A 12952-nucleotide genomic window follows, 5' to 3' on the forward strand; every position below is an offset into this window, starting at 1 on the left:
TGTTTAAGTACTATATTTTGGGGTACTTTTTAATGCAGCCTTAGATAACTAATACATGGGCCTACTGTATGCCTACATACTAGCAATATAGCAATGAGTAAAGCCAAGAGCCTGTGTCATATAGTTTTTACTTTAAGAGAAGATATATAAACTGTACAAATGGTTACAGATATACTTTGTCAGGTAGAAATACGTGTTGAGAGAAAAATCAGTGTAAGCAGTTGAAAAGTAATAGTGGGGCTTCTATAAGATGGCCAAGGAACACATCTTTAATAAGTAAAAATATGAGAACTAACCCAAGTGAGGGATCCAGACATGCAGGTATTTTGGGAAAGAACATTCTAGCAGAGGGAACTTCAAGTGTAAAGACCATGAGGTGGGAATACCCTTAGTGAGTGTGAAGAATTGTCAAAGATGTGAAGAGTTCTGTGTTGTGTTTTAATTGAAAAACTTCAAGAATGTTTGGAATGAGGATTGCCAGATTAAATACAGAATGCCTGTTAAATTTGATTTTTCAGATAAATAACATTTTTTTCAGTAAAAGTATGTTTCAAATATTGCAAAAATTATCAGCTCTTTATCTGCAATTCAAATTTAACTAGGTATCTTATAATTTTATTTGATAAAGTAAGATGATTACAGGAATGGAAAGCACATCTCTTTGGAGGAATGCTGAAGGAGATCATATGTATATTCCAGAACAAAGATGGCTAAGTGAATACACCCATTTCTATCCCCAAATTAAGGCCACTTGGTAGAATTTTTAAAATGGACAGTACGGGGGGAGGGTTAGCTTAGTTGACTGTGTCCCAGACAGCTTCTCTCAGATGTTTTGCAGGCACTGGAAACTAAAACCCACTGAATACATGCATATCTCTGGGCAAGCATCCTCATAGGTAGAATATAGGGGTAGTGCCAGATAATACCTGCAGTCTCTTTTGGTTTTACACTCTGTGATTCAGTGAAGGGGTAGAAATTACACACTAGCTTCTTGTTTTTTCATCTCCACAGAGAATAGAGCAAGAGTTGCTGAGTCTTGCAATGAGAGAATTGATTAAATGCTTAAGGAAGAATTTCTTAACTGAGGGGCAATTGAACACGAATGGCTTTGCAAGGGAGGATGTGGAAATCTTGCTCCTTTGTAATCTTTGAAAAGAGGCAGCAGCTGTTGTGAGCAACTTAGACTCACAGAGTGCTGTCCTGGAGTAGGAGGATGAACTATCCTCAGAATAACTCATTTTCTGGTCTAGAGAAGTGGAGAGAAAAGACCCTTTACTCATTTTAGAAGTTGGTACCAGTTCTCTAGGACTTTGTTATTATGTTGATGTAGCCCTAAAACAGTCTTCCAAAAGTGTCTTTTTACTACCTACATTGATATTACCTAGACTGACTGAGCCCTATGCAAGATCTACTAAATCTGGAAGATGGGCCCAGGAATATACACTTTAACACGTTTTCCTGGTCGTCCTTATGCACACTACAGTTTGAGAATCATGGTTATTGAGAAATAAAAGGGTTTCTCTCTCTGCCTAAGCCTAGGCCTTTAATGGACTATTTAATCTTACATGTGGTGCTGGAGGCCCCTGCCCAGGCTTATTTTCTGCAGGGATTGTACACATGCTAAGAATGAAATGGGAGATGGAGATGCTGAAGAATTTAAAAAGAGGTTTTGGATGAAGATGTTCTGAGCCAGAGAGAGGAGGGGTTTGTGGGTTCTTTCCTACTTCTGCCAAAAATTCCCCTCAAAACTTTATTGACAGAATGTCCTAAAACCATTTCTGTCTCTCTTTATCTTCTTCCTAAAGTTTTCTACCAAATCTTTTTTTTTTTTTTTTTTTGAGATGGAGTTTTGCCCATTGCTGCCCAGGCTGGAGTGCAATGGCATGATCTCAGCTCACTGCAACCTCTGCCTCCTGGGTTCAAACAATTGTCCTGTCTCAGCCTCCCAAGTAGCTGGGACTACAGGCAACTGCCAACACACTTGGCTGATTTTTATATTTTTAGTAGAGACAGGGTTTCACCATGTTGGTCAGGCTGGTCTTGAATTCTTGACCTCAGATTATCCACCCAACTCGGCCTCCCAAAATGCTGAGATTACAGACATGAGCCACCACGCCTGACCCCAGATCTTTTTTTTTTAAAATGAATAATATCTTTATTAAGCCAAAATGAAGGATTTTTTCCATTCCACCATCAGGACAGAATGGGGACTCAGAATATCCCAGTCCTTTATGGGGCAGACAACCATCCCTTCTCAAAGTTTCAGGAAGAACCAGTGGGGCTGGTGAAAATAAGATAGGGGAAGAGCTTAGGGTCAGCTAGGAAGCAATTCAATGTCATTTAATATTACAAAAGGAATATAAAGGCACCTAGCATCTCTGAGTTCCATTTTGACCCTGTAACTCGAGTTGTGGTTGTGAAAGTCCTTGATAAGAAAGAAATTTGAAGGAAGGACTATTAAACAGAACATTTCAGACATCCCCTTTAAGGCCTCTGGAGATTCTGCTGGAGCAGCGCCCTCCAGCTGACTTGATGGGTTGCATCTCAGCTCTGGGTTGCTTTTGGATTCCTCCAGATTTCTGCCAAGCCCTGGGTTGCTCATTCCTCTCCTCCTATCAGCATTTCCATGTATATCAGTCTGTTTCAAGCTCTCTTCAAATGGCTTCCTGTGGGCGGATGACCCAGTCATTATTAGGATGTCCCGTGCCTCAAACTCCTTTTACCCTCTGCAGGCTTTTATCTTTATTTCAAGTTGATGCAGGATGGGTAATGGCTTTCCTGACCATTCGTCTCCTCTGCCTTAGACACAGAAGGAACTCTGATCCTGTGTCTATGGGTGAAAGTGAACTTGGGGTCAGGAGACTTGCCTGCTTCTTATAAACTGAGAGCTCTGAAACATGCCAGAGTTTATTGTTTTGAGCACCTCAACAAGCCAATTCAGCCCAAATGGGGTAAACCCCACTTTAAACCCAAACCCGCAAATCTTGCCCCATAGCAGGCTACAGTCAGTCTTTGCTTATGGTAGCTCCAAACTGGTTCTAAAAGTTTGTTCCAGGAGATTCACACAAAATAAACTTTTTCCCTAGCAGAGCAGCTTGGTTTGATTTGGGCTATTTGACTACAAAAGCCCAGAGGCCATGCATTTATTTCAAAATATTAGGAATCAGCAGCACAAATGAGATTGCATTTTTGTGAAAAGTTAAAGATTTCTCATTTAGGGAGAGAGTTCACAAAAGACCCCATTAGCCAAGCCTCACCAGTAATTAGTCTGATTTCTCAGGCAAAAGGCAGGCTAATTGTCTGCCATCCATTCCAAAAGACAGAGACACTTTAAAACCTACCACCCATTGAAAAATATCTCTGGAGAATTTTTTGCTGTATCTGAAGTATTTTCCATTAACTAAATGTTCAAACTAAAATTAATATACAAAGTTATGAACAAAGTGGCTGATTATAAATGTGTCTTTTCAAATGTCAAAACATGGGCCTATTACTTATGAACTGAACTGTAGAGAAATGGAAAGGTGCTGATATTTATAAGGCAATACTGTGAAATATATATTATTATTGAAGTTTAACAGATGAAGCAACTGAAGCTCAAAGGTAAACAACTTTCCCAAAGTCACACAACGAGTTAGTGGCAGGGCTGAGATTCCATGTGAATATCATTTTCCACAAGCCAGTGTGGTGCTTAGGAAGAAAGCAGGGTTGAGTTAGGGGTGTTTTAGGCTGGCTATCAAGAGAGCTGAAGAATGGTCTAGTTTTAACTGTGTGATCTCTCAAGGGATGGAATCCGTTAGCCAAGAGCATACGATGAGACCAAAGTTGAAACCAGTGCAGGAGACCTGGCCTGAGCCTAACCTGTGCTCACCTGAGAGTTGGACTCCTCTCACTAGGTTTCATAGACCAGGCCATCTGGAATATATGCACCTAGCATGTTGGCCCATGACAGTGTCCGGCTCTAGTCAAACTCAGCACACGTGAAGCCTGTAGCAGCATTGGCGCTGGATGCTTCAGAAATATTTCTCTCCATCCAGACAACTTGAGACACTGGGAACTTTGATATGAACAGCTCATCCACCTCCCAACCCCTGAAAGTTCCATGAATGCATCAAGAGGTCCCTGGAAGCAGCAAAGCCATGCTAGATCAGAAACACTGGCCTCTTGGCTACTTCCTCTCTGCTCCTCTCTAATGTCAGCGTGCGGCTCTATTCACCCCACCTTGTCCATGTGACGCCCTCTGCTCCTGCTCCTCCATTCCAGTATGCAATGACTGCTGCCACTGCTTCCATGCTGCACCCCAAGGTCTTCCTGCAGTCACAACGCTGGGGTGGGGTGAATTCCCTTTGTCCTCTCTGAGTTACCAAAGCTGCAGCCCTTCTGTTTCTTCAAGAGTTTTCATGGGTTCTGCCACGTTATTGATACCTTCAGTCCTGTGGGCCCCTAAGAACCCCATAGAAATAGACCCCCAGTGAGTCTGTGCTACTGCACAGAAATGCACAGATGTGGCTAAAGCCACAGTGGGGTTTAAGACAGATCCATGAGTATTAAACTTGGACACCATTGTTAAAATGTAGATTTCAAGGCCTTACATCCAGAGATTCTGATTTGGTAGTTCTGGTGTTTGGGGCCTGGATGCTGCCTTTTAAATTAGTTGCTCAGTTACTCTGGTGCAGAGGGTGGGCTGGGAAGCACTGGTGTAGGCCCATGAACTGCGACTCTACCTGCCTCTCCTTTCTGTGTTCATGTGTTTTGCTGGATGCTGAGCTCCTGCTGGGGTGGGACGATGGCTCATTCCTCCCTACATTTTAATGTCTAGAGCAGTACCTGTCATACAGATGGGCATCAGTAAGTGTCTGTGTCGTGAATGAGTGGAGGCATTGTGTGAGGAGACTTCTCTTTAATTAAAGAACTGGATGAAAAACCTTCCTTGGTGCACTGTATTGACAGTGGCCACCCTGATTTCCAGATCCTGCAAGTAAACAGAGGGTGCTGGGAAAAGAAAGAATATTAGAAACATAGAGAACCTAATAAGCAAATGATGTGCAGGCAATAAGCATTTAGAGCCCACACCAGAATCTTCAGGTGGCTCTGGTTAAGTGTCTTTGGGATTATCATAGAGAGGCTACCAGGTAATTCCAAAAAGGTGGGTGATTGAGCCAGGCCGGTGATGACCATCCTGCAAAAAGACAGGTGCTGCTCTCCAGGGACACTCTGGTTTATTCCTGCTTTCCAGATTTCTTAGAGGAGAGTTAATTATTTAAAGGCATTTTTTACTTTTTAAAGTATTTGTTGGAGGCCAAAAAAATCTGACCTAAGGAAGGAATTGGTAAATTCTTACAGCAGAGATTTGGCTTTCATGGTAAATTGCCCAATATACCCAGCTTTCTTATCAAATAAAGGCTGGGGGCATGTGTGTTGTGTCTTATTAAATGGTGGGCAGAAGCCTGAAAAGATTGTGGCTGTTGTCAGGGGAAATTCCCCAGAGCAAATGCTATCTGGTCTCAGTGGTTCTCTTGTTACACCTTCTCCCACTGAAGAACCCTCTTTGCCTTCAGAAGTCCTGCTTCCAGGACCACATCCCCTATGGCACTGCCCTTGGACTCTGGAGTCTTTATAACTACATCTGTCTGCATCCACAGAGTGGGGGCAGAAGACACCATCTTTATAATAATAGCTACTGATGGCTGAGCACTTACCATGCCTGAACCTCATACACACCAAGCACTTCATATACACTGCTTCCCTCAATCTTCATCATAACCTTTGGGAATTCTTTCTCCACAGAGGAGGAGACTGAGGCTCAGGAGACAGAATAACTTGCCTCAGGTGCCACAGCCGGTAATGGCAGGGCCAGAATTTAGACCCAGATCCAAAGGACTCCCAAGCCACATTCAATCTCTATGTTATATGGCATCCCTGATTTTTGCTCAAAAAAATAGAATTTGAAGTCGATCTGTGTTTTTTATTGTTCTGTCAGTCCCAACAGCTGGGCATTGTTTATTTTCTGAATTGGACTTGGGAGGTGGTCATGTCTGAGGTTTGCTCTCTCGAAAGCCCTTGCACTGAGCCTGGTGTTGGGCAAAATGGAGCCATGGGTGAAACTTGCCTAGCTTCATCCCCCGCTCTGCCTTCAGCTCTCCTTAGCCCATTCATGTCCTTTCCCAGTGGAAGCCTGGGGCTCCCAGAGTGGTTGCTGTCACAGAGCCTTTTCTTCAGAATTACAGGTAAGTTCAAAATGCATCCCCTCTCATGGCACTTTGCAAACCTGAAGGGTTTCACGGAGATATGGCTTCATATCATCTTTACCCTGGTTCAGAAGGTCCAGACTCTATGAATATGTGAGGATCAGAATAAGTGCAGTTATATTTTTGAAATTTGTATTTGAAAATAACTACAAAATTACAACTAGTTGCAAAAATAAAAATAGTACAAAGAGCATCTATCTGGTCGTTTATACTCCACTTGCTTTATTATTTGCATGTTTCTCCCCGCTCCAATAAATGTGTATATGTAAAGGTAAGTTACATATCTCATGCCCATTACCCCTAAATGTTCCAGTGTGTATTTCCTAAGAACAGGGATGTTCTAATATTTAACTGTAATTGCTGAGTCTGTCCCGCAGACTCTGGCTGAGGGATGGATGAATGGAGTTCATATGCACAGGTATTTTTGCCTTTGAGCACAATTAGGGGACCACACATCTTAGCCTGTGGACAAGAAAGTGCGGCCTCCATAAGCCAGAGACGCTCGCATTTATTTAGTAAAGATTTAATGACAAAGGCCTAGGGAAAACACCATTTGTGGGTAATTAACATTGTCGACCCCCCAAATAGGGGGCAGTCTTGGTTTCTGGAGAAATAGATAAACAAACCTATCTAGATAAATTCCTTTGCACTCCCTTGTTATCTCCCCTCTGCCATTAGCTTAAGTAAGAGGATTAGGCTGCCTTCAGCCATAACCCTTTCCTGAAGCTTTTACAAAACCTCCTGGCCTTCCAAGAAGGTTTGCATCTTTTCTATAACTTTCCCACCACCCTGACTGATCTCCTACATCTCCGCCTTTTCTGGTTTTTGCATCAGGTTTTGTTGATTGAAGAGTACAGATGTGTGCAGCAAGAGGTTTTTGAGGCACAGTGGTTATAAGTCGTGTTTTGGCTTTGCGTCCTAAAATTAATAAATAAGACGAACACGAGTGTAATCAGTAACATTCTTTTCCAATCAAGAAGTGACATGTAGTGTTATTTGGCACCTCAGTCCAATGTGTGCCATTGCTGAGGGACCCCACTGGGGGTATGTTAATCCTTTCTAGCCAAGCAGTCAAGTTGTTAGAAGCTGGGAAGGCAGTGTCTGCCTAAGTAACAGGAGGATAAAAGGCAGATTTAGAAGATGGGCTTAATAGAGTGTAGCAGGTACAGGTAGCAGGCAAAGTGAGAGAATAAAGGAACAAATTATCTGGAGTGAATGGTGTCTGTGTCTGGAGCAGGATTCACTTAGCTTTCTGAGTCATCTTTTTCAGCATCACCCAGGTAATGTCTGGGCCTGTGTCGTACAAGGAAGCCACATGGTCCAGGGCTGCAGGTCCTGCAGAGTCATTTCCTTCATTTCTGGTATCAGGTTGGATCCTAGTCACACCATGGTAAGGTTCTATGCATTGTGCTGGAACCCAAAGAGGGCCTGAGGGGGTGTGAACCCAAGCATATCCTCTTCCCCATGTTAGCAAATCATATGGACCACATCATATATTACTACTTACAACTTTCCATAAAACTGGGTTTTATGTCTTGAGAGGTTTTTGCAGAATGGTTCTCTATAGCTGATTGAAATTTGTCATCTGATTTGAGAAATTAAGGTTAAATTAGGCTTGTGCTAGTAGTGTTGCAGGGTCCTTATTTCTTATTCCCCCTTTTTTTTGTTTTCTGATCATATTTTTAAGGGTGGAGTGAACTACTTTTGTAGGCAAAACTATGGGAGTATGAGATAAGAACTGAAGTAGTTTGCCAGCAGGAAGGGCATGCTCTATATGGCCTGCATAATCAGAGAGTGCTATCTGAAGATCTGGAGATGGGGCAATACTGCTTTGAATTGCTTTTTACTCAAAGGAATTCTTATGACATCAGGGTCACAACCTGGCAACAGATTGCATCATCTGCAGCCTATATAGATGACTTTACTAACTAGCTGGATATAGGGAGATAGTGTTTTAGTACCAGTATGTGAGCAAAAAACCTATTCTAGGAAGTGTAACCCTGGGGCCATCTGTCCTATTAATTCTGTTGGGGAATGTTTAGTAGGAAAAACAAACAATTGAACTGAATATTTTGGGTCTATGTGATCTAGTTGCCTCTGAGAAATAGCTTGCTCTATTTCCTCAATTTCCTTTTTTGCTGCAGGGATTAAATACCTAGGAGAATCTAGGGCTGTATTGCCTTTGTGCGTGTGTGTGTGTATGTGTGTGTGTGTGTGTTACGGACTCTTGCTCTGTAACCAGGCTGGAGTGAAGTGGTGCAATCTTGGCTCACTGAAACCTCTGCCTCCTGAGTTCAAGTGATTCTCCTGCCTCAGCCTCCAGAGTAGCTGGCATTACAGACATGCGCCACCATGCCCAGATAATTTTTGTATTTTTAGTAGAGACAGGGTTTTACCATATTGGCCAGGATGGTCTCAAGCTCTTGACTTTGTGATCCACCTGCCTCGACTTCCCCAAGTGCTGGGATTACAGGTGTGAGCCACTGCGACCAGCCTGTATTGCCTTTTAAGATAGAAAACAGGTTTTGCAATTTATCAGTATTTATACCCAACATGGGGCAAAGCCAGTTAATATCTCCCAGTAATTTTTAATAATCATTTAAGGTATGTAAGTTGCTAGTATTTAATTTAGTCTTTTGGGGTCTTACTGACCTGGAAGTTAGTATATATCCAAGATATTTCCAAGGAGAGAACATTTGTATTTTTCAGGTGCTATGATTAAATCTCTTAACTGTATTTCCTTGGACAGAGGCATATAAACTTAAAAGTACTGGCTCTATTGGGGCTGCTAATAAAATATCATCCATAAAATAAGTAATCTTGCAATTGGGAAATTCTTTTCTACTGGGGAGCAAAGCCCAACTTACGTGATACTGACACATGGTAGGACTGTTAAGCATTCCTTGAGGAAGCACTTTCCAATGAATTTGGCAAGCTGGCCTTATTGATAGCTGGTATTGTAAATGCAAATTTTTCTCTGTCCTGTTCTGCAAGGGGAATGGTATAAAAGCAGTCTTTTAAGTCAATAATGACTATAGGCCAATCTCGAGGAGGAAGGGAGTCCCATTTGAAGAGGACCCATAGGTTGCAGATTAGCATTAATAACCTGTAAGTCAAGCAGAAGCCTCCATTTGCCAGACCTTTTGGGAATTATGCAAATGGGTGAATTCCAAGGGTGGTTTGATGGTTCTATATGGCCGGCTTTTAATTGCTCCTCAACTAATTCATAGGCTCACCGTAATTTCTCTCCCTTTAAAGGTCACTGTTCTACCAAAATAGGATTTTGAGAGAGCCACATTAGGGGTAGGCGAGGAATAACAGTGGCTATTACTAGAAAGAGGTTTGCTGTTCACACAATTCAATTCATCAAATTCTGCCCTCCAGAGGAGGTATTGACTGGCCTTTAAAGTTGTTTTAGCTAGCACTGACCAGTCCCATGAAGTCATATGGAAGTTATTGTTAGTTACAGAAGCCACATGCTGTGGCTTGAATTAATCCTTTTGTAAATGGGCTAGCAGCTCTGTTTTCTCTAAAACTTTTTCTTTTCTTTCGTTTTTTTTTTGAGATGGAGTCTCGCTCTTCTTGCCCAGGCTGGAGTGCAATGGTGTGATCTCAGCTTACCGCAACCTCCACCTCCCAGGTTCAAGTGATTCTCCTGCCTCAGCCTCCTGAGTAGCTGTGATTACAGGCATGTGCCACCATGCCCAGCCAATTTTTGTATTTTTGGTAGGGACAGGGTTTCACCATGTTGGTTAGGTAGGTCTCGAACTCTCGACCTCAGGTGATCCACCTGCCTCAACCTCCCAAAGTGCTGGGATTATAGGTGTGAGTCATCATGTCTGGCCATCTAATGCTTTTTCTTATCTCTTTATAAGTGTCAAAAGAAATGGGTTCATATACCTAACTGCCTTGTCGATCTTGCATTACCAGGCAGGCCAAGAGCTTCCCTTCTAATGCTGCTTGCCTAAGACAGGGTCCCATAGCTGTAGTGTCTCCCTTGTCCTTTTTCCAATTATTGGGGGAGGGGGCTTGGGGAAAACTCTGTTTCCTCTGTGGCACTTTTACCCAGTAATTGCAGGGCTGAGGGATAAGAAGGAGGCAGTAAGGTGGGTGACAGTTCCTCCTCCCTTCCCTTTCTAGGTTCTTCTGTGTAGAGTGGGGTCAAAGGAGCCCTGTCTAAGATCCATAATGTTAGAGATGTTACTGGGACCTGTTGTCCTTGCACATGATGCTGTTTCAGACTTCTCCCCACTTGTTTCCAGAGCTCTACATCTAGCATATCTTCTTATGGGAACCGTGGATTATGGGAAACAACAGTTGGCATTAGGTTCCTTCATAGAGCCTGCAAAACCGAGGCTCCACTGGCTTTAAGCAGCTGTTTCAATACTTTTATATACTATTTCTGTTGTGCTGATAACTGTGGTCCCATGATGAAACCCTCGCTTGAACAATTCCCTCGAACTTGGAAATCCTGAGTGGGCACCAATGACTTACTGACCGCGCAGTCTCTTCACCTTCGTTTTCGATGGTTCTGTTGCAATCCATCACAGCATTCCTCACGCAGGAGCACCAACTGCCGAGTCTGTCTTGCAGACTATGGTTGAGCTACGGATGAATGGAGTTCACATACACAGGTATGTTGTTTCCTGTGAGCACGGCTAGGGGACTGCACGGCTTAACCCACCAATGAGAAAGTGCGGCCACAATAGGCTGGAAATACTCACATTTATTTAGTACAGATTTAATAACAAAGGCCAACAGCAAGCACCATTTGTGGGTAATTAACATTGTCGACCCCCCCCAAGTAGGGGACATTCCTGTGTGCAGAGGATCAAAGTTTGATTTCCAGAGAAATAGGTAAACAAACCTATCTAGATAAATTCCTTTGCACTCCCTTGTTATCTCCCCTCTGCCATTAGCTCAAAGTAAGAGGATTAGGCTGCCTTCAGCCATAACCCTTTCCTGAAGCTTTTGCAAAACCTCCCGGCCTTTCGAGAAGGTTTATATCTTTCCTATAATTTTTCCCACCACCCTGACCCATCTCCTACATGTAATACTTTGCAAAATACTTATCTAGTCTATCCTCCATATGTCACTTTTGTTAATTAACTTATCAATGTCCTTTATGGCATTTTCCCATCTCCAGTACAGGATTCAGTCTAGTGTCAGGTATTGCATTTTTTTTCGTTTCTCTCTATCCTCCTTTAATCTGGCTTTTACAATGTTGATTCCCCCACCTGAACCCCCTCCACCACTACCAGCTGCCAATACCTTTTTCTGTTCTTCACAAATTTGTGTCATCTTTGTGCAGGGCAATGCTAATCTTCTCTGTGTCATTTCAGTTTTCACATATCTGCTGCCAAAGCAAGCAGCACATACCATCTTTGTTTGAATAGCATGTTTGTCTCATGTTTCCTCATGGTTGAACTGAGGTTATGTAATTTCAACATGAATAGTGTCCTATCCAGGGCACCACATCAAGAGCCACACAACATCATCTGTACTATACACATGAGGTTAATTCTGATCACCTGGTCAAAGTGTTGCACAGTTTCTCCCTTGTTTGGTTACTCTTTCGGTTTTCTTCTCCCTCACAACTAATAAGAAACTAATAATATGTGGGGATCACTTTAAGATGATGCAGATGTCCTAACACAATGATTGTGAGTACTTTTCCCATGCCAAGCACTGTTCATTACAGATGTGGCCTCTTTCCATCCTGGGAGTGCTCCTTCATTTCTCATGACTACAAACCCATCTTCTCTTGGCTTGAAGCCCTCTCTTGGATGCACTGTATCAGGAGCAGGAGCAGATCTGAGGTGATTGGGAAGCTGCAGATGGAACTGGAGCAGAGAAAAAAGGAAAAGAAGAAATGTTAATGAGGGGGGGTCCCACTGAGAGGAGAAAACTATCTTCAGAAGCCTGGCTTGGCTCCAGGAAAGGGAGAAACAGACTGGAGGGGCTGGGAGGTCAGGGAATTAGAGTTACTGAGTCATAATAGTGAGGCAGGCTGTTGCTCTGTGAAACTGAGCCCCTGGCTTCCCACACTCTGTGGGGTCAGCAGCCTGGGCATTTTCTCTGCAGGGTTGTCAGTGGGCAGTGGCAACCTGGACCATCTAAGAAACAACCCTCTAGAGCAAAGCCAGTGGCTGCCAAGGCTTTTAAAAAGACGCAAAAAAAGAAAAGAAAAGAAAAAAAAATCCAACAGCTTCATGACAAAGCAAAACAGGGGCTTTAATTGTTTCAGAGCCCCAGAAGAACCATTTGAACTGCTGTCCAGACCCCAAACTGTGCACAGCCATTCCAGGACCAAGCAGATGCCAAGGGGCCTGAGAGAACTGAGCTGTGCTGGAAGCACACAACCGTGCAACCATTCACTGCAAAATTCTACCCAGAATCCAGGCAGCCAGGTTTTCATCCAGCTCTTCTGCAAAAGAAAGCAAAGAATCAAATAAGGGCATCTTCCTTATTAAATTCTGTTGTATGAACCCCAAATAGGCTTAAAAGATGTCTCTGAAAAAGAGCTACCAAGGAACATTATGAGAGTTTTCTGCCAAGTTGGGAAGGTGCCCTGGAAGGCAACAATGCAGAGACATTTTTCTGTCCATCTGTCTATCCATCCGTCCACCCATCCCTCCATCCCTCCATCCCTTCATCCCTCCATCCCTCCATCCATCATCTATCTGTTCGTTCTTTCATTCATT

General features: G+C 43.0%; 1 non-coding gene across 1 annotated transcript; it reads right to left on the reverse strand.

Moving 5' to 3' along the window:
• Positions 1 to 11513: 11513 nt before the first annotated feature.
• LOC135273700 (U6 spliceosomal RNA) lies at positions 11514 to 11620 on the reverse strand. The gene has a single exon (XR_010341516.1). It is a non-coding gene; the product is annotated as a U6 spliceosomal RNA (small nuclear RNA).
• Between the last annotated feature and the right edge of the window lie 1332 nt (positions 11621 to 12952).

Source organism: Aotus nancymaae, unplaced genomic scaffold (assembly GCF_030222135.1).
Source record: "Aotus nancymaae isolate 86718 unplaced genomic scaffold, 86718_ANA_hifiasm-v0.15.2.pri h1tg000008l, whole genome shotgun sequence".
NCBI lineage: Eukaryota > Metazoa > Chordata > Mammalia > Primates > Aotidae > Aotus > Aotus nancymaae.